This window comes from Canis aureus, chromosome 31 (genome assembly GCF_053574225.1).
Source record: "Canis aureus isolate CA01 chromosome 31, VMU_Caureus_v.1.0, whole genome shotgun sequence".
Classification (NCBI taxonomy): domain Eukaryota; kingdom Metazoa; phylum Chordata; class Mammalia; order Carnivora; family Canidae; genus Canis; species Canis aureus.
This window is the reverse complement of record NC_135641.1, coordinates 6,744,655-6,765,880: the sequence shown is the minus strand read 5'-3', so window position 1 is coordinate 6,765,880 and position 21,226 is coordinate 6,744,655. Positions and strand designations below refer to the sequence as shown.

Below are 21,226 nucleotides of genomic sequence, written 5' to 3'. Positions count from 1 at the left end.
GCACTGAGAGACCAATTTGACAATTAAATAGATATCAACACCCTTCTTAAAGGTGCCAAGTATATGCAATAGGGAAAGGACAGTGTCTTTGACAAATGATGTTAGGAAAACTGGACATCAATAGGCAAAGGAATGAAATTAGACCCTATTTTACACCATACACAAAAATCAACTCAAAATGCACTAAAGACTTAAATGTAGGACCTGAAACTGCAAAACACCTAGAAGAAAACTTAGAGGAAAAGCTTCTTGACATTGATCTTGGCAATGTTTTCATGGATATGACACAGAAAGCATAGGCAACAGAAGCAAAAGCAGACAAGTAGGATTATCTCAAACTAAGATAGTTTCTGCACTGCAAAATAGATAATCAGTAGAGTCAAAAGGCAGCCTATGCAAGGGGAGAATGTATTTGCAAACCATATATCTGATAAAAGGTTAATTTCCAAAATATATAAGGTGCCTCTACAGCTAAATAGGAAAGAATAAAAATAAGTAACCCAATTAAAAGATGTCTAAAGAAGACATACATTCAACAGATATATGAAAAGTTGTATAACATCACTACTCATCAGGGAAATGCAAATCAAAATCTCAATGAGATTATCACCTTCTGCTTTTTAGGATGACTGTCATCAAAACCCAAAAGTGGGACACCTGGGGGGCTCAGCTGTTAAGTGCCTGCCTTCAGCTCAGGGAGTGATCCTGGAGTCCTGGCATTGAGTCCACATCAGGCTCCCTGCATGGAGCCTATGTCTCTGCTTCTCTCTCTCTCATGAATAAATAAATAAAATCTTAAAAAAAAAAAAACCCAAAAGATGACAAGTGTTGATGAGGTTGTGGAGAAACTGAATCCTTATACACTGTTGATGGAAATGTAAAATAGTGCAGCCACTTACGGACAACAGTTTGGAAACTTCTCAAAAAATTAAAAATAGAACTACCATAAAATTACTCAATCCCACTGCTGGATATATGTCCAAAGGAAATGAAATCCTACCATGCTGTTCATGAGAGCATTATTCAAAAAAGCCAAAATATGGAAACAACCCAAAAGTCCATTGACAGAATTTAATGGGATATTATTCAACCTTAAGAAAAAAAGGAAATTCTACCTTTTGTTTTGACATGAATAGACCTGGAAGACATGTTACATGAAGTAAGTTAGGCACAGAAGGATGGATACTGCATTATTTTGCTTATATGAGGAATCCAAAGTACTCAGATTTGTAAGAGCAGGACATAGAATGGTGGTTACCAGGGAATGGGGACAGGGATAAATGGAGCATTGTTGTTCAGTGAGAATAAAGCTACCATTATGCAAGGTGAATACCTTCTAGAGATCTGCTGTACCACTTAGTGTCTGTAGATAATATGGTATCGTGTACTTAAGCATTGTTAAGAGGTTAGATCTTATGTTAAATGTTCTTCACACACACACACACACACATACACACACACACATACATACACCTCAAGACCAAAGGGACACAAGTAAACTTTTGGATGTGCAAGCTTATCAAATTGTATACTTTATTGTGTGCATTTTTTTTGTATATCGATCATATTTCAATAAAGCTGGCATAAAAAAAGCAAAGCTGGAAACGACTTTGAGAAGCATAATTTTTCAGTTCCCAAAATCTTAAAATGTAAATAAATGGTTTATATTTTCCCAAAACTGGATGGAGTTTGAAGGGTAAGTAGTGAGTGGAAGGAGGTGGGAGTCTGACTCATTTCCCTTTTGGAAGCCCTGCCTCCTATATCTGTGGAGATTGGGATATCCTGGTACAAAGAGCTTACAAAAATAGATTTTTCAGTGAGCAACACAAATTGCTTAATATCCCAAACTAAATGTTAAGGATCTAAACTAAATGATGTAGTCTTGGTAAGGCTTTTTTAGAAGAGCAAAGCAGAACTTAAATTGACAGAATTATCTGTTTCACTTTCCATGAACGTCCCTGTGTCATTCTTTGTTCCAATCAAAGTTGAATATGGGTCAGAAAAGAAATAGCATAATGTTATTCATAAATACTCTAAAAAAAAAACAAAATGAAAAGCGAGGAAAGCAGAGTAAATAAAAGGTAGATGAAAACATCTCAAGAGGGATTTTATTAAGACATGGCATAGATTTGAGAGAAATGTTGCTTTATAATCTCAGTGAAATGACAACATATATTTTCTTTCTTTCTTTCTTTCTTTCTTTCTTTCTTTCTTTCTTTCTTTCTTTCTTTCTTTCTTTCTTCTTTCTTTCTTTCTTTCCTTTCTTTCTCTTTCTTCTTTCTTTCTTTCTTTCTTTCTTTCTTTCTTTCTTTCTTTCTTTCTTTCTTTCTTTCTTTCTTTTCTTTTTCTTTCTTTCATTGAAGTTCTATTTGTCAACATATGGTATAACACCCAGTGCTAATCTCATCAAGTGTCCTCCTCAGTGCCCCCAACCCCCCGCTTGCCTCCCTTTCCACTACCCTTTGTTCATTTCCCAGATTTAGGAGTCTCTCATGGTTTGTCTCCCTCTCTAATATTTCCCACTCAGTTCCCCTCCTTTCCCTTATAATCCCTTTTACTATTTCTTATATTCCCCGTATGAGTGAAACCATATGAGGATTGTCCTTCTCTGATTGAGGAGAAGCATAATACCCTCCAGTTCCATCCATATCAAAGCAAATGGTGGGTATCCGTCCTTTCTAATGGCTGAGTAATATTCCACTGAATACAAAGACCACATCTTCTTTATCCATTCATCTATCGATGGACACCGAGGCTCTTTCCACAGTTTGGCTACTGTGGACATGGCTGCTACAAACATTGGGGTGCAATCATCTCTCTTCTTCTGCCTGGTGTAGGTTTCTCCTGTTGTTCTTTCTCCAGTTCTTTTAGGTGCAAGGTTAGCTTGTGCATTTGAGTTTTTTTCCAATTTTATGAGGGAAGTTTGTATTGTGATGTATTTCCCTTCTAGGGCTGCTTTTTCTGTATCCCAAAGATTTTGAATGGTTGTATCTTCATTTTCATTAGTTTCCATGAATCTTTTTAATTCTTCTCTAATTTTCTGGTTGACCCATTCATCTTTTAGTAGGATGTTCTTTAACCTCCACCTGTTTGGGTTTCTTCCAAGTTTCTTTTTGTGATTCACTTCTAGTTTCAAAGAACTGTGGTCTGAAAATACACAGGGGACAAAACCAATCTTTTTGTATTGGTTGAGACCTGACTTGTGACCTGGTATGTGGTCTATTCTGGAGAAAGTTCCAGGTGCACTTGAGAAGAATGTGTAGTCAGTTGCATTCAGATGGAAAGTTCTGTATATACCCATCTTGTCCAGTGTATCATTTAAGGCCCTTGTTTCTTTGGAGATATTGTGCTTAGAAGACCTGTCATTTGCAGAAAGTGCTGTGTTGAATTCTCCCAGTATTAGTGTATTATTATCTAAGCATCTCTTTACTTTGGTTATTATTTGATTGATATACTTGGCAGCTCCCACATTTGGGGCATAAATATTCATGATTGTTAGGTCCTCTTGTTGGATAGATCCTTTAAGTATAATACAGTGTCCCTCTTCATCTCTTACTATGGTGTTTGGGATAAACTTTAATTTATTTGCTATGAGGATTGCTACCCCAGCTTTCTTTTGGAGACCATTTGAATGGTAAATGATTCTCCACCCTTTCATTTTCAGGCTTGGAGGTGTCCTTAGGCCTAAAATGAGTCTCTTGTAGACAGCATATAGAGGGGTTTTACTTTTTTATTCAGTCTGATACCTTGCATTTTTTGATGGGATCATTTAGCCCGTTCATATTCAGAGTAACTATTGAAAGATACGAATTTAGTGTCATCGTATTACCTGTTCAGTCCCTGTTTTTGTGGATTATTTCTTTGGGCTTCCCCTTTCTTTTACAGGGTTCCCCTTAATATTTCTTGCAGAGCTGGTTTGGTGGTTGGTCACATATTCTTTCAGTTTCTGCATATCTTGGAAGCTCTTTATCTCTCCTATTCTGAATGAGAGCCTTGCTGGATAGAGTATTCTTGGCTGCATGTTCTTCTCATTTAGGACCCTGAATATATCTTGCCAGCCTTTCTGGCCTGCCAGGTCTCTGGAGAGGTCTGCTGTTAATCTGATATTTTTCCCTATATAAGCTAAGACTCTCTTGTCTTCCACTGCTTTAAGGATTTTCTCTTTATCTTTAGAACTTGCAAGTTTCACTATTAAATGTCGAATTATTGAACTGTTTTTATTGATTTTTTTGGGGGGGGTCCTCTCTGTCTCTTGGATCTGAATGCCTGTTTCCCTCCCCAGATTTGGGAAGTTCTCAGCTATGATTTATTCAAATATACTTTGTGGTCCCCTCTCCCTCTTGGCCTCTTCTGGAACCCCAATTATACATAAATCCTTCCTTCTCAGGCTATCATTTATTTCCCTAAGCCTTTCCTCATGTCCTCATGATGTCTTAAGTGTTTTTCTCTTTTTTCCTCAGTTTCCTTCCTTATCATCAAATTGTCTCCTGTGTTGCTCACTCTTTCTTCCACCTCATTAACTCTAGCAGGACATCCAGTTTGGATTGCATCTCATTTAATCTATCTTTAATTTCAGCTTGATTCGATCTCAATTCTGCAGTAACAAAGTCTCTAGAGTCCTTTACGCTTTTTTCCAGAGCCACCAGTAGCTTTATAATGGTGCTTCTGAATTGGCTTTCTGACATTGTATTGAAATCCATATTCTGTAGCTCTGTGGCAGAGAGTACTGTTTCAGGTTCTTTCTTTTGTGGTGAATTCTTCCTTCTAGTCATTTTGTTTAGTGCAGAGTGGCTGTATGAGTGGTCTGAATCAAAAATATCAACCATGACTCAAGTAAAATACAACCTAGATGATTCCAAAGAGGTCAAAGACTAGATAATGAAAAAGAAGATCAGAACAAAATAAAATAAAAGGACCACTAAAGTGAAAAACAAATCTTAAAACAATGTAGCAAAAAATAAAAGGCCAAAAACCTCAAAGAAGAAGAAAAAGGAAAGGAAGAAAAAAAAAGTAAAGAAGAAAAAGAGGAAAAAGAAAAAAAGGGTCTGGGAGATGGTGGTGGTGAGGAAGTGGTAGTGGAGGGAGAATGTAGTCTATCTGAGGGTCCTAGAGGGTGATCCTCTTGTTTCTTAGTGTATTTTGTTCTGTATGTTAGAAGATGCTCAGTCCTAAATTTATGTAAATGAGGAATACTAATAGAAAGCCCCAACATTGAACACCAAAACACGCAAAAGATAAAAGAGGGAGGCCGACTGGGAGTGAAGATAGAATATAATCTAATAGAATGAACCACTTGGTTCTGGGTGCATGCTGGTCATGTTTAGAAGGTCAGTATTGTAGAACAAAATGAGGCAGAAAAAACAAACAAACAAACAAACAAAAAACCCCATGTATTACGTATCTCCCAAAATTAAATTGAATACGTTGAAGGGAATCCAGAAGTGAAAAATATATCTAAGACATGTAACTGTAGAAATATAAAAGTCAAAAAGGAAAAAACTTAAAAATGAACAGCTAGTAAAATATTGTACTGAAAGTGGAAAAAGAAAAAAATATTGTAAATTTTTAGTCTGATATAAATACGAGTCATAATGGAAAAAAGAGAAAAAAGGTACCCTCTAGTTGTATATACTATTTTCCCTTGATTTTTCTCTCATTCCTGGAGCTTTCCAGCACTGCTCGGTCCAGAGCTTGCTCTTCCTGCGTCTTCCAACTGGTCTCTGGGGGAGGGGCCTGCTGTGCTGACTCTCAGGTGTGTGCACCTGGGGGAGCTGCTGACCCCAGGAGGCCCCTGCTCCCTGGTTCTGACCCCCCAGGCACAGGGTAACACCAGGAGGAACAGCACCACTGGCGGCGCCAGCTCCCCAGCCTTGGAGTCAGCTCCCCAGTAACCCCCGGGGCTCCCAGTCCACACTGCCTAGGTGCTCCGGGGCGGGGTGGGGGGGCGCTGACCTACACAACTGGGGGTGCCTGGCGGGAGGAGCCTCCTCCTTGTCCTGCGCCCTCTCTGCCCCCACCTGTCCCCGGGGGGAGCGCAGGATGGGAGCTGTGTCCCCGACGCCCTGGGATCTCGGGCCTGTGCTGCTGGACCCGCACTCCTGGGACCGGGGCTCAGCCCCCCACCTCCCCCTCAGCCGCCTCCTGACCCTCGGCTTCTCCCGAGGCCCGCGGGGTGCGCTCCAGCCCTTTACGGAGACCCGCAGCGGCGTGGGTGGGCTTACTCTGGGCGTGGGCGTCCCCGCACCCCCTCCTGGGATCCCGCCCCAGTTCCCTGCTGAGCGCTTTCCACCCGGAAAACCTCCTGTGTGGATTTTTCAAGTTCCCGCGTCTCCAGGGCGGGGCTCTCCTGTGGCAGAGGCTCTCACAGCAGGAGGTAAAGATTGAGCACTGACTGAAAGGAATAGTAAGACCTTCCGAGAATGAAACACTCTAGAAACAATCTAACAGAGTCATCATGACAGAGGACAGAGCCAGGGATATGATAACAAAGGAAATCAAATCCCAGTGACACAGAAAGAACAAAAGATACGAAGTTGTAGACGACGTGATGGATGTGAGCAGAGCAAAAGGGATCCAGTGGTGGTTCTGGACTCCCAAGCATTAAAAAAAATGCCATCAAATAAATATTCAAATCTCTAATGGAAGGTAACTGCTGAAGCAAAGGCAGGCTTGAATCTAAAGATCAAAAGTCATATAGAATATGGGTTGGGAAATGAGGAGTGAGAAATAGGAGTTTGAAAAATAGAGCTGTCAAAAAAGAAGCCACATCCTGATTGTATTGTAAGGAATCCCAAAATTGAGGAAAATATTAGTATGACCACAGATTTTCCTATATTTAGGAAACATAATGTTATATATAATATTTCCTTTTAACACTTAAAGAGTAGAGAAACATCTACAATTTTTGAGGACAGTACTTCTAAAGAGTTTTATGTCATCTAAATTATCTTTCAAATATAAAGTAAAAAATATACGCTCTCAATTTTTCAAGAGTTTAGAGGACTCTTGATAATGAATATGGAAGCTATAAATAGAATAATAAGATGGCTGGTGGAAAACATTGCATCTTTTTATAGAGACCTGAAGTTAATTAATTGTAAGACATACCTTTTATATAATAAAATATAAGTACTGTAAAGAATAACAAAATAATTATATAAAGTTTTGAAATAGGGAAATGTCAAAGCAGTATAAATGCAAACATTTCACCATTGATCATAGTAGGGGGCTGGTCACTAATTTAATGCCAAAAATCAACGTTAGAAAAGATTCTGACCTCTTGATGTTTTCCATAATTATTTTTTCATAACTCTAAAGAGATCTCCTAGTAACTCATATTACATTTCATTAACATTAAGAAGCCATTAAAAAAAGAAACCATTAATAATGAGGTGCACCACTATTTTATTTAGCACTAATGAAGAGAAATAAAGGCTACAAATAAACTATGACACATTATTAAGATGTCCTTGACTGTAAGAGCCATTCTGATTTCAAAGACCTTAGAATGTAGAAACTCAAGAATCTTTAATTGATACAGCACCCTCTGTCTTTTGGTGAAGAAGCATTTATCTGAAGTTCAAAAATTATTTTAGTTTCACCTTAATATCTACATATTATATCTGAGTAACATTGAGTTTAAGATTTTTGTTTAAAAATAACATTATAAGGCATCCCTGGGTGGCGCAGCGGTTTGGCGCCTGCCTTTGGCCCAGGGCGAGATCCTGGAGACCTGGGATCGAATCCCATATCGGGCTCCCGGTGCATGGAGCCTGCTTCTCCGTGTGCCTGTGTCTCTGCCTCTCTCTCTCTCTCTCTGACTATCATAAATAAATAAATTTAAAAAATAAAAATAAAAAATAAAAATAACATTATATAGTGTCATTTACATTTACTCTTATACTCCTTTCTACAATATATATATTTATATTCTTTCTCTCCCTCTCCTATCTATTCATTCATCTGTCCAACTATCCTCACATACGTCTATCAATAGAAAAATTCATGTAATTTTGCATCACAGATAAATCAAAATTTATTCATGTGATTGTATTTAATACATATGTATGTGTATTTCCATATGTGGTTTCCTTTGTTCTTTTGTTCTTTCCTTGAAATTTTTATAATAGACATCTATCAAATTTGCAAAAATATCATTATTCTTAGAAAAATTGCTTTCTGTCCAGGAATAACAATACCAAAAAATGTCTTGCCATTTTTCTTACAAGATATTGTTGCATTATCTACCAACTACAGAGATTTATCTTGATATTCATAGATGTGATCCTGCACATACAGTTTGGTGTCCAGGCCATTTTTTTCTGCCTCTTTTTGTCTCATAACATTTCTGAGAAGTGAAATATATATATATATATATACATATATATGTATATACATGTATACACACACATATATACACTATTTGTTTTCACTGTTCTATATCTGAAAAATCCCTGCAGATCAATTTTCAGAAAACTGCAAAAAAATAGCCAAATATAAAGAATAGTGTTTTCTGGATGTTGAAATGCTGGTAGACATTTTTATTGGTTTATCTTCTTGCTGATAGATTGAGTTGCTCAGTCCTATGGCAGATTATCAGGGACTGTGATCCAGGCTAATCAATTTACTGCCTCAGAGAAATACTTGTCATATGATTGTTATAATTGATAGTTGACTTTATGATATGTTTATTTTGCAAGTAGTAATCGAATTTTAATTATATGTAAATAAGCAATGATCAAGTTATTCTTGGTCCATAAAATTAAATTTGAGCCAAGTCAAGAGGGGCATGGAGAAGAAGCATAGAATTCTGGCACTGTCACCTATTAAAAGTATGTTACTGGAAAATTTATTTAACTTCCAAAACTTCACATTTTTCATCCATAAACAAGTGTTTTTGTGAAGAATAAATGATAAAAAGTGTATGAAAGCATTAGCTATGCCATATATAGCACGCATATGAAACAAAAAGGTAATGTTCTCCATTAACCAAAGCAACCCTGTAGCCAGAGAAGGAGGGAAGGCAGTAAAATGACCCCAGAGTGGGCCTGCATGAGAAGTAAGGGGCTGCAGTAGAATCCCCACCTTGAAAAAGATGGAGTTGGAGTTCCAGAAGGGGCAGAGACCACCCTTAGCTGAGAACTGGACCCAGGTACTCACTGCCTTGGGGACATGCATCCTCCAGCCATGTGAAACTTGTAGCCTCTATACTGCCAACTTAGAGCCTACTCAGAACTGTGGGACTCAGTGATCTGGAGAGTATAATTATAAAAGAGCCAGAGGAGAAATGGCATTCTCAAGGTTGTCTTCAAATACAGAACTTCTGCCTCTGTTTTTGTGGAGAAAATAACTCAGTCATATGGCATGTAGAAAACTAACAATATGCAACATAGAAACAAGCACACAAATTTAGTTCAGAAAGGATGTGAAAACTATAAGTATCAGGGAAAACTTGAAATAAGTATATTTATAATTCACAAGCATATAATGGAAGGACGAGTGTCTAAAATGGAACAGTATCTATGAAACAAAAACAGAATAATTGGATAGAACACCTAAGCAACAATAATGGCAAGAAAAAGGAAACATAACAAGTAACCACAACTCTGAAACTTTATTTTTATTCACTTGTCTTCCCATGTGTAATAAAAACAAGTTCTCCACACCTGTTGACTCTAGCATTGTTTTACTGCTATGTTAAGCCCATGGCAAGGTGATACAAAGAGATCTGGAAGTAAATTCTGGATCTTTACTTGTGTGCCATATAAGTTTGGAGAATGTGCTTAAAATCCCTATGACTTCAAGTTCCTCATTGGAATAGTGTTAAGAAATAGTAACTCAGGGACGCCTGGGTGGCTCAGCCGTTAAGCATCTGCTTTTGGCACAGGGCATGATCCTGGAATCCAGGATCAATTCCCACAACAGGCTCCTTGCAGGGAGCCTGCTTCTCCCTCAGCCTGTGTCTCTGCCCCTCTCTCGCTGTCTCTCATGAATAAATAAATAAAAATCTTAAAAAAAATAGTAACTCAGTGGGGGAACATTGAAGATTAATCAGCTAATGTTTATTTCATAATAAACCCATCATATTAACTTTAATTACTGATTAACAGTGTTTAGCCTTGAAATGAGCCTTCCAAATTATTCATTATTTTTTAATAATTTTAATGAACAATGGACTCATTATGTGTGGTAGCTTTGTTTGTTTTTTACCCATTACTAAGACTTTTTTTTTACATGAAGGAAAATGAAATTATGAAATACCAACTTTAAAATCCCCAACTGGCACCCTCTTCCAGGTAAGCAAGTGTACTGTTTAATGGTTTCGCAAATCATTCTTCATTACACAACAAAATTGTCAAGATGGAAACTTACTCAAACAATTGTACAATGTTCTTTGTGTTTGTTTTTTGTTGTTGTTGTTGTGTTGTTTTGTTTTGTTTTCACATTACACTCCTAACTCTTGGCAGGGCTACTGGTGAAAAAGATCCTAATTTGTGTTGATTTAATTGACAAATGAAAAAAAATCATGAGGAATATTGTATGAAATCTTTCCATAATCTGGAATACATTGATTTCTTTTTTCTCTTTTTACAGTTTTAACTTAAATTCCAGTTAGTTGACATAGGGTGTAATATTATGGAATTCAATGATTTCTTTTGATTTCAGTCTGCATTTGAAATTCTCCATGTCTTTTGGGCATAAAAACAAATATGGTTCTTAGGAGTTCTATTTATCACATTATCCGTGTGAAACTCTACAATTTGCAGCAAAGATATAGTATTATTTTGCATTTGCAATTGATTCAATAGTTTTGGGTACATTGCTACACAAAATTGAAACAAATATATTTGTGGAATATTTTAGTCATAAAATTCTAGAAAGTGTATTAATGTTCAGTTCAAATATTTTAAAAAATTATTTTCATATAAAGTAAGTTTGCAGCATACATACATTAAAGGGTTTTAGAACTAAACATATTGCAACAAAAACATGCTATTTTTTCATACCCATTATGAATATTCAAGACACTTGATCATATTAATGCAAAACTACTTAAAATTGTATGGGAAAGTTTTAATTTTATATCTCTTTATAACGAATTTATGTATTTGACTGCCAATGAGCTGCTTTAGATTTATTTTGAATTGTGAATTACCACTTACATCTTGATGGTTTTTAAAATTATGATTAGCAGAGAAAATGTATGCTATAAATTATAAATGTATATGTAGATAGAATAATGTTAGAAAAATAGTTTCAAAATTTTCAGATGGGCCAAACTCTTGAAAACATAGCCTCATTCACATTTCTCTTAAAATAGGTCATAGTTTTACTATCATTAGATTCCCCCTTAAAAATATAAGCTGAATACAAAATACTTTTCAGATTATATTTTTGATGATTGGTTCAGCAAATCAAATTATGCATACTTTGTAAGGAAGGAAGATTTTTATGCTTAAATTTTCATAACAAATTACAGAGAGTTTCTTAGGGGAACAGTGACATCATGTTAATGTACTCCACTACAAACTTCTCAAAAGGACAACATCTATTGTTTACAGGTCTGCTTCCTGAAGGAGGAATGATGCCATCAGGGTAGAGGGCATAGCATTTTCTCCATTAGAGTGGAAAGTCTTTTCTCCAAAATGGTATTCCTCACAAAAACCTATAATCTTAGTCTAATCATGAGGAAAAGATCAGATAAATACATATTGAGGAGTATTCTACAATATACCTGATGAGTACTCCTCAAAACCATTAAAGGACTCCCCAAAGTCATTAAAACAGGATCTTAGAAACTGTCACAGCCAAATGAAGGCTAAGGCCACATGACAGCTAAATGCAATGCAGTATCCTGGGAAGGGCCCTGAGACAGATAAAAGGACATGAGAGAAAAACTAAGGGCATTTGGATAATTTTGCTAATAATATACCAACATTGTTTTATTAGTTCTGACAAATACATCATACCAATATAAGCTGTGAACCATAGGGGAAATAGTGGTACCCAGGAAATCTCTATACTATCCATACACCTTTTCCACAAATGTAAACATATTTTAAGGTAAAAAGTTTACTTTAAATAGGTGATGGGGATGTGCCTGGGTGACTCAGTGAGTTAGGCATCTGACTTGATTTTGGCTCAGGTCATGATCTCAGGGTCTTGAGATTGAGCCCCACATCGAGCTCTGTGCTGGATGTGGAGCCTGCTTAAGATTCTCTCTTTCCCTCTCCCTCTATATCCTGCCTCCCACCCGCTCATGAGTGCACTCTCTCTCTTTCAAAAAATAAAATAAATAAAAATAAATAAAAATAAATAAATAGGACATGGGGATTAAGGAGTGCACTTGTTTTGTTGAGCACCGGGTGTTGTATGGAAGTGTTGAATCATTATATGGTAGACCTGAAACTAATATTACACTACATGTTAACTAACTGGAATTTGAATAAAAACTTTTTAGAAGTTCTCTTTAATAAAAAAATAGAAGATGAAGTTGACATCTGGCAACATTGGGCTCCTCATACTAATGAAGGGGTTACTGTACTGGCTGCAGAATTAATCCCATCATATCAAAGAAAATTGCATTGCTATTACACAATGAGAGAAGGAGGTGCATACCTGGAATATAAGATACTGTCTGGGACACCAGTCAGTAGTCCCACGTTCCAGATAGCAATTAATGGAAAACTACGGAAACATCAAAGAGCCAGGACTGGACTCCTAATGGCTCAGAAATTGCAGAGATGAAGATGATTTGAGTCCCTCATCAGACAAAGAACCACACCAAGATACTTGCAGATGATGAAGAAAATAAGCCACGAGAATAAAAGAACAAAGGAAGAGCTCTGCCCATGTGAACAATTGTGGAAATGAGGATTGTAATAGTTCTGAGTTTTCTGCCTTATTTTGGTGTGAATGTATTAAAATACGATTAACCAGTTTTTCCCTTCTTCCATACACCTATCAACTCCCAGAGGAGTGTGAGTAGTAAATAATCTTAAATATTAGTATTCAGGATACAGCATATTCAAGAGGGTATGACTCAGCTAAAAGAGGAGAGAAGGTCACCTGAAGGTAGATAATGAAACTGTGCATCATTTTGGGGGAGAGGTTAGAATGTTCCATGTATGAGAAAAAGCAGAGACATTGCAGGGGAAAGCATTACTCTATGAACTTGAAAATTAGATGTGGTTAAAGAGGTGTGCATGGATGCCAAGGCAAGAGGTTGACTGTGGTAGTGTCGAATTATGTCAACTGAACTATGTTTCCCAGAATTCTCTTTATTGTATATTGGATTTAAGAAGTTGTGCAAGATGTGAAAGTAAATGGGACCAGCAACCATTGCGGTTTGAAGATCTCCATGGGACACAGAAGTGCTGTCACTCCTGCACGTCCTCTCTGATATACCAGCTGGTTAGCCCAGCAGGTGCTCTTCCTTCAGAATCTCTACACCCTGGGCAAGGGTGAGAAGGTTGCCAGCTCCTTCTGCAGACACTTCCACAGTCAAAGTTGGAGACAATGAGACACCTACACAGGTCTCCTTTTGTCCTTGAGGGTTTCAGTTCATATTAATGGGTTTGAATTTGTTGCTCATCCAACATTTTTTTCTGGACTCATAGCACTGGCTCCAGGCTACCACAATAGCTAGAGGCTTTCCAAAAGCTTCTTTGTGAGTTTCTGCATTGTCAGGATGAATCACTACAGTTAATGCCCTATTTCATGTCATGCATAGTAGTTTTGTTTCTCTGATCAGACCCTAACCAATATAAAACATGCAAAGGAAGGAGGTGGAAGGAGTCCTAGCTTGTTAAATGCTTAGAGCTGATGGATGGACCTTAATGGGAAGCCAGGGGACACATAAAAGGGTCACTAATCAGATAATTTGGGGAAGCAGGCTGCATTCTCCTTGCCAGTACCCCAACACTGCCTTAAGAAGCAGAGCTTAGCAAGTGTGTTTGAGTAAGAATTGAAGTAGCTAGCAGAAGACGGAACTGTAAAGAGTGTATCCCAGGAAGATAGTAGCACCTTGAAGAGACAAGGAGCTTTGAGAAGCAGCAATCAAGATGCTAACTTATCCCAGTAGGCAGCATGGCCTTTCCCAACCTGCACAATTACAAGAAACAAGATCTTGTATTCAATCACATCTGTATTCAAAGACAAATGAACAAATGACAAATGATTATCAAATTAAAAGAGAAGTGGAAAAATCAAACCTTACTAATTACTTGAAGAAAAGCAGTAACCCGAAAGAGCCATCAACCTTAACCAGCAGAAGAATTAACACAAGACTGCTCAGGAGCAATCCCAAAGCATTTAGAGATTTAAAATAAATGTATTTAGAGACAAAGGACATGACTTAATTCCCACAAAGCATAGTGTTACAAAGTAGGAAAAAAAAACATATGTTGAAACTTAAAATATTATTGTCAATGAGTTAAAAATGAAAACAATCTAATACAGAGGATAAAAAGCAGAATGAAGAGACTGAAGTTCATCCACATGGGAATATGAATTGGATTCATAATGAATTTTTATTAAATACATTGAATGTAGGATGACAAAAAGCAAAATCTTAAATATTCTCAGGGAAAGAGAATTTGAAACTGGATTCCTCTACCCAGCCATTCTAGAAGTTGTGAGGAAGGACAACCGAAAACATTTGGTGGGGATGGTGGTAGGTGAGAAAATTGGAAATAATGCTAAGATTATTTTCTTGTTCAGAGATAAAATACAGACACTGTTCAACTCCAGACTGCACTGGAAAACTATATTTTTAAGTGTGAGATGAATGAAACCAGGAAAATGTGTTCAAATCACTAAAGGAAAAAAAAAAAAAAAACAAGGAAAAGGCAAAATAGAAACCATAACTAGAAAACATGAACTAAGACAGTGGGAATGCAATCAGGCAAATCAATATAATGGTAAGGATGAATTGGAGATAATCTCAGCGCTTCAAATGACTAAGCAAACCCTGTGCGATAGGCTATTTTCAAGGGACTCTAATTTAAAGTAGAAGAACTAAAGCATATGAAAATACTCGAATGGAAAGACTGGCTGTATAAAGACCAATAAACCACATATTGTAATACTGATGTCAGGTGAAATACAAAGCAAAAAGTTTTGCAAGGGTTGAGAGAATGCGTCTGAAAAGGGTGAAGGCTTTGCAAATGGGAAGCATCCACTAGGTCAGCGAATACAAGTGACACCAAACGGAAGAAGGTTGGACAGAGGTTTTGAGGATACTCTTATTATGACAAGAAAGGGGCTGAAAACAAGATGGACCCAGTGTAAACCATTCTGGAATGTGGGAAGAAGTGGGGAGTTAAGTCTTAACAGATGAGTTCATTGGAGAGTTTGCAAACCCCTGGGCATGCTGGCCCCAGAGCTGGCTGTCTTGTGGAGGAGGTCCTGCAGCTGTAATAGATCCAGGCTCCCCTCACCCTCCCTGTGGCCAAGTATCAGACACAGAAGTGGAAAAGGCCTTTAGAGAGGGCTCTGAAGAAAAGTATCCCTTTCTTAAGGTATTGAGGTCACATTCTGTTTGGTGGCAGGCATTCTCAAAAGGAGGGCATTCTCTGGGGGTTGGCTGGTCTGAGCTTCTCCCACTAAAGCAGGCCTCTCAAGACATTTGCCTCAACAAATGTTCTTGAAACTAGTTCATCACAGCATCTTTCCTTGTGGGAAGGTAAGGAAATACAAGAGAAGAGAATTATGAGATTCTACTACTAAACATCAATCTTTGGTGAATTCAGTGTTCAAATGGTAGAAATTAAAATGCAAAAAATTGAAGGAAACTCGTTCCTTGTGGAAGTAGATGTGGTGGAGTCCATGCACTCACAGACACTTACACACATTCATACCTGTGGATAAACCTTGAAGATACGCCTACCATATCCTCTGAGAGTTCAGAGATGGCTAGAAACAAACCTGGTGGCATATATGGAGGTAGGTGAGAGGGTTTGGGAGAGGTGGATTGCCCCTGGAGTGCATCCCGGTAGTTTCTCATTTGGTATCACGGACTCTGCGCAATGGGAATCCTGGCTCTACCATTTACTGGTTTTGTGATACTTGTATGCAAAATAGCATGATAATGGTATTTAATTCACAGGGCTATTGTGAGCATTAAATCAGTGAATCTAAGTAATGTGCCTAGCCTTTCATTTGGTTCACTGAATGCTCAATAACTGTTACTATTATAATTATCTTTCTTTTCCCCTACTTGGTTATTTGCCAGAAGACGAAAGAACAAATAAACAAACACATATCTGAAATGTGAAACCTGACAAGTAGTGAAATTTTAATAGAGACTTCTGTTAAACAAACGATATGTATATATATAGGCAGACAGGAAGACAGTAGATCTCTATATAAATATATCTGCTACATATAGTTGGTATATACAGTCTCATAGAAAGTTCTTCACCAGAGGAACACATTTATTTATAATATTACCTCCTATAAGATTTAAAATAGATTATCAATTTATATAACCTCTAATATGCCTGTCTGATGATGACTACTAATAATAAATCTTTCAGAACAAATCTGGGTCTCAATACTTTCGTATTTATTCTGAAAACAAAATCCAATTTTTAAATATCCTAGTTTGGAAAGCAATGTTTTGACCATTTTGCATATAAAGGTGCTACTGAAAAGTTGGATTTATTTTTTCTTACTAGAGATAAATATAATATGGTTATTTTTCTTTCAGATGCATTAACTTCTTCACGTGTTTCCTGGGATGATAAATACCAAATACTATTTCCCATCTCTGTTTTCTTCCCTCAATCATCTTCCTCTCTGTTTACCCTTCCTCTCTGCCTCTCTCTCTATATATATAACAGAAATTTCTCACAGAATATAGCACACTTTTTGTTTCCTGCTAGAGAAGGGCGTAAATGAATATTGTGAGATATTTTAAAATGCAGGGTACAAATAATCTATTCTAAAGCAAAGAGCAAAAACTTTTTTTTTATTTTTTAAGTTTTATTTGAAGTGTAGCAAACCATAATAAAAGGAGGAAAGTCTTAACTGAACAGTTCAATGATTACTATAGCAAACTCATAATCTAGAGCAGGCCATCACACTGAGCATTTTAGAGCTCAGAGGGGCCTTTTGTGTCTCCACCCAGATGTTAATCTATCACATATTCAAAAGAAAAGAACTATCATTAATTCTTAAAATAGGGTTTTATCTGTTTATGACTTGAAAGACATTGAATCATAAAATTGGATTTTTTTTGTATGTGTGTCTCACATCCTTCACACAAGACTTTCATATTATTTAAATCGCTTCATGATGTTATTGTATGTTCTTCATGTGCTCACTAGGAGGCAATCCATTGCTGTTTAGCATTTGCATTGTTTCCAATATTGGCTAAGAGTAATTCCGCTCTGAACTTTCTTGTACCTGTGTTTTGAGACCCACATGCATTAATTTCTGTTCAAAACCTTGTGAAGGGGGATCCCTGGGTGGCTCGGCAGTTCAGCGCCTGTCTTTGGCCCAGGGTGTGATCCTGGAGTCCCTGGATCGAGTTCCGCACCAGGCTCCCTGCATGGAGCCTGCTTCTCCCTCTGCCTGTGTCTCTGCCTCTCTCTCTCTCTCTCTCTATGTCTATCATAAATAAATAAAATCTTTAAAAAAATATTCTGAAGGGTAGAATTGCTGAGTAATAAACTTTTGTTTATGTTCCACTTTAGGGTATCCCAACTATCACACAATCATCCAAAGTGGCAGGACAGACAAGTGCTCACACCCTGGTGTGGGAGAGTTACCTCGTCCTACACCCTTTGGGCATAGTGAATGGCTTTTATCATTAATCATTTGGAGGGGGTGCAATAATAATTCCTATAGAATTTATTGATAGTCTTTGTGCCTTTGTACTTAATTATTACAGTTAATAACCTTTGGTGCGTTGTTGGTTTGGGTTGTCTTTTTAAAATTTTCTGCCAGTGGGGCCCCTGGCTGGCTCAGTTGGGAAGGATGTGTGGCTCTTGATCTTGGGGCTGTTAGTTCAAGTACCATGTTGGGTATAGAGATTACTTAAATAAAACTTGAGCTGTTTTTCAGTGTGTCCTGTTAAGTATCTTCTCTCATTCTGTGACTTGCCTTTCCAATTTGTTAAAACCATTTTTTGATGAAGAAAAAATTATATTTTAAGTAGTCCAATTTATCGGTATTTTTCTTTGTAGTATTGGTGTTCTTTATTCTTAAATCTTTTTCTTTACCAAACTCTTAAACTTATTCCTAGGTTACTTCAGAGTGTGTGTATGTGCACACATGTACTTTCTTTCTTTAATTCTAATGCTTTTATCAGGATTTTGTTATCAAGTCAATGCTAGAAAACAAAAGCAATTGTTGAGTAGTCCCATTATTTTCTTGTCTAAGATTGACATGACTTATTTCTTAAATGTTTGGTTCAATTCACTAAAATCAAATCACCTGGATCTTGACTCCTCCCTTTAACTATTTCTTACTCTACGAACTAGAAATTCCAGCAGATGAATTGATTTTACTCCTTTTACAAAGATCTGTGGACTACATTTGTGTGGGTCTCTTTTGGAGCATTATATTTTGTTCCACTGACCTATTAGTCTATTGCCAATATTGTGCTTTCTTGATTAATACAACTTTATAGTAAGTCTTCAGTTTGGTTAGGGGGAGTCCTCTGGATTTGTTTGCTTCTTAAGTATCATTTCAGTTATTATGTTGAGTCTCTTACCTTTTTATATTGAAATTTAGGATCACTATATGGATCTCTAAAAAATAACTTGCAGGGATTTGGATTGGGATCCATTGAATTTATAGATCAAGTTGACTGGATCAGCATCTTAACAATGTGGCATCTTCCAATCCATGAACACGAAATTGTTTTTATTTGCTTAGATCCTCTTTGATTTCTTTTATCAGACTTTTGTGGTTTTCCTTATATACATCCCATACATATTTTATCACACTTATACCTAAATATTTCTTTTAAAAAATATTTCATTTAATTGTTTTAATACAAATGATAGATTTTTTTTCTTTCTTTCTTTTTTTTTTTTTTTAGTTCCACATTCCTCAAGTTCATTGCTGGATCGTAAAAAAAAAAAAAAAAAACTAGTATACCATACTATACTGGTATATAGTACATATAATGTGCCAGTATATTGTAATGGTTGAACTAAGCTTGCATGCCAGAAATGAACTCTACTGTGTGGTGGTATGTAATTCTTGCTATACATTCTTGGATTCAATTTGCTAATATATTTTTAAGGATTTTTTTTTACCTCTACATTCACAAAAGATATTGTGCTATAGTTTTCCTTTATTTTAATGTCTTTATGTGGTATTAGGGTGATGTTGGTATCGCAGAATGAATTGAGAAATGATTCTTCTACTTCTGATTTATTGAATGGATTGTAGAAAATTGGTGTCATTTATGCCTTAAATATTCCCATCTGAACTTGATGCTTTATCTTTTGGAAGGTTAATAATTATTGGTTCATTTTTAAAATAGATATATTTATTCAGATGATCTATTTTTCCTCTGTGAGTCTTGGTAGTTTGTATTTTTCATGAAATTTGCTCGATTAAGATAAATTATCAAATTTCTGAATTTAGAGTTATTTATATTTTTTATTATCTTGTTAATGTCTATGGGAGATTAAGAATGATCTCTCTTTTATTTCTGATATTGTATTTGTGCCTTTTCTCTTTTCCTTGGCTAATTTGCTACTGGCTTACGATTTTTTTAAAGGTTTTATTTATCTATTCATGAGAGACACAGAAAGAGAGAGAGGCAGAGACACAGGCAGAGGAAGAAGCAGGCTCCATGCCAGGAGCCCCACGCGGGACTTGATCCCAGGGCTCCAGGATCATGCCCTGGGCCAAAGGCAGGCGGGGAACCGCCGAGCCACCCAGGGATCCCTAATATTCTAAAGTAAAAACTTGATTGTTGATTTTAGAAAGTTCTTCTTTTCTAAGATATACATTCCATCTATAAACTTTCTTTTGAAGACTGCATTTGCTACATCCCACAATTTTTTTTTTTTTTTTTTAACAATCCTGAGGTCTTTTATTTTCTTTACAGTTATCATGCCATGAATTCATAGCGAATGGGTTCCAGCAGTTCAGGATCCTTTCCATTGGTTCTCACAAAGTGTGCTTCTCTGGGTAGGGCAGGCTGGCGCTTCAGTTGGACCCAAGTACTTTTCTCTTTGGCTTCCTTCTTTTTCTGATCATTTTCCTTCACACTCTTCAGGAAGCTATCTCGGCTCTTTGAGTATTTAATATGCTCAATGCGGACATTAATTCTCTTGGCAAGAATCTTGCCCTTAACTTGTTTGTTTACAACAATGCCAACAGCATGCTGAGTAACATTGTAGACCCTTCCAGTTTAACGTTTGTGGGGCATTCCTTTTTGAACAGTGCCCATTCCCTTGATGTCCACAATATCACCTTTCTTATAGATTCGCATGTATGTAGCCAAAGGAACAACTCCATGTTTTCTAAAAGGCCTAGAGAACATAGAACGGGTACCTCTCCTCTTTCCCTTTGTGTTGGTCATTTTGGCGAATTACTGGAAGATGGTGGTTCCAGCCGAAAGGAAGCCATCCCACAAATATTGATGAGTGGTATTTTTTTGTTTGTTTATACTTTGCTCAAAAATTGACTTAATTTATCCTGAGATGTCTTCCTTGACTCTTTGTTTTTCAGAAGTTTATTGCATAGTCTTCAAATATTTGGAGATTTTCCATCTATTTTTGTTACTGATTTCTAGCTTATCTACATTGCAGCCTGAAAGCATATTTGGCATGATTTATTTATTTTTAAATGTCTCAGTGTGGGTATTATATCCCAGAACATGGTCTGCTCTGCTGAGTATTCCACGTGAGCTTGAATAGAATATGAACTCTCGTATTGCTGGATTAAGTGTTCTGTAAATGGCAATTAGATCCAATTGATTGGTGATAGTATTCAGTTCAGCTATCTCCTTACTGATTTTCTACCTGCTGTATCTGTCCATTACTGATAGAGGAGAGTTGGACTCCCCAATTATAATTGTAAATTTGTCTATTTCTCTTTTATTTCTATCAATTTTGCCTCATTTATTTAGATTTTCTGTTGTTAGATACTTATCCATTAAGAATAGTTATGTGTTCTTGGAGAACTGACCTCTTTATCATTATAATGTCCCACATTGACCCTGATAATGTTCCTTGTTTTGAAGTCAGCTTTGTCT

General features: G+C 36.8%; 1 pseudogene; it reads right to left on the bottom strand.

Moving 5' to 3' along the window:
• Window positions 1-20,077: 20,077 nt before the first annotated feature.
• On the bottom strand, window positions 20,078-20,575 carry LOC144302143 (large ribosomal subunit protein eL21 pseudogene; annotated as a pseudogene).
• Window positions 20,576-21,226: the final 651 nt, after the last annotated feature.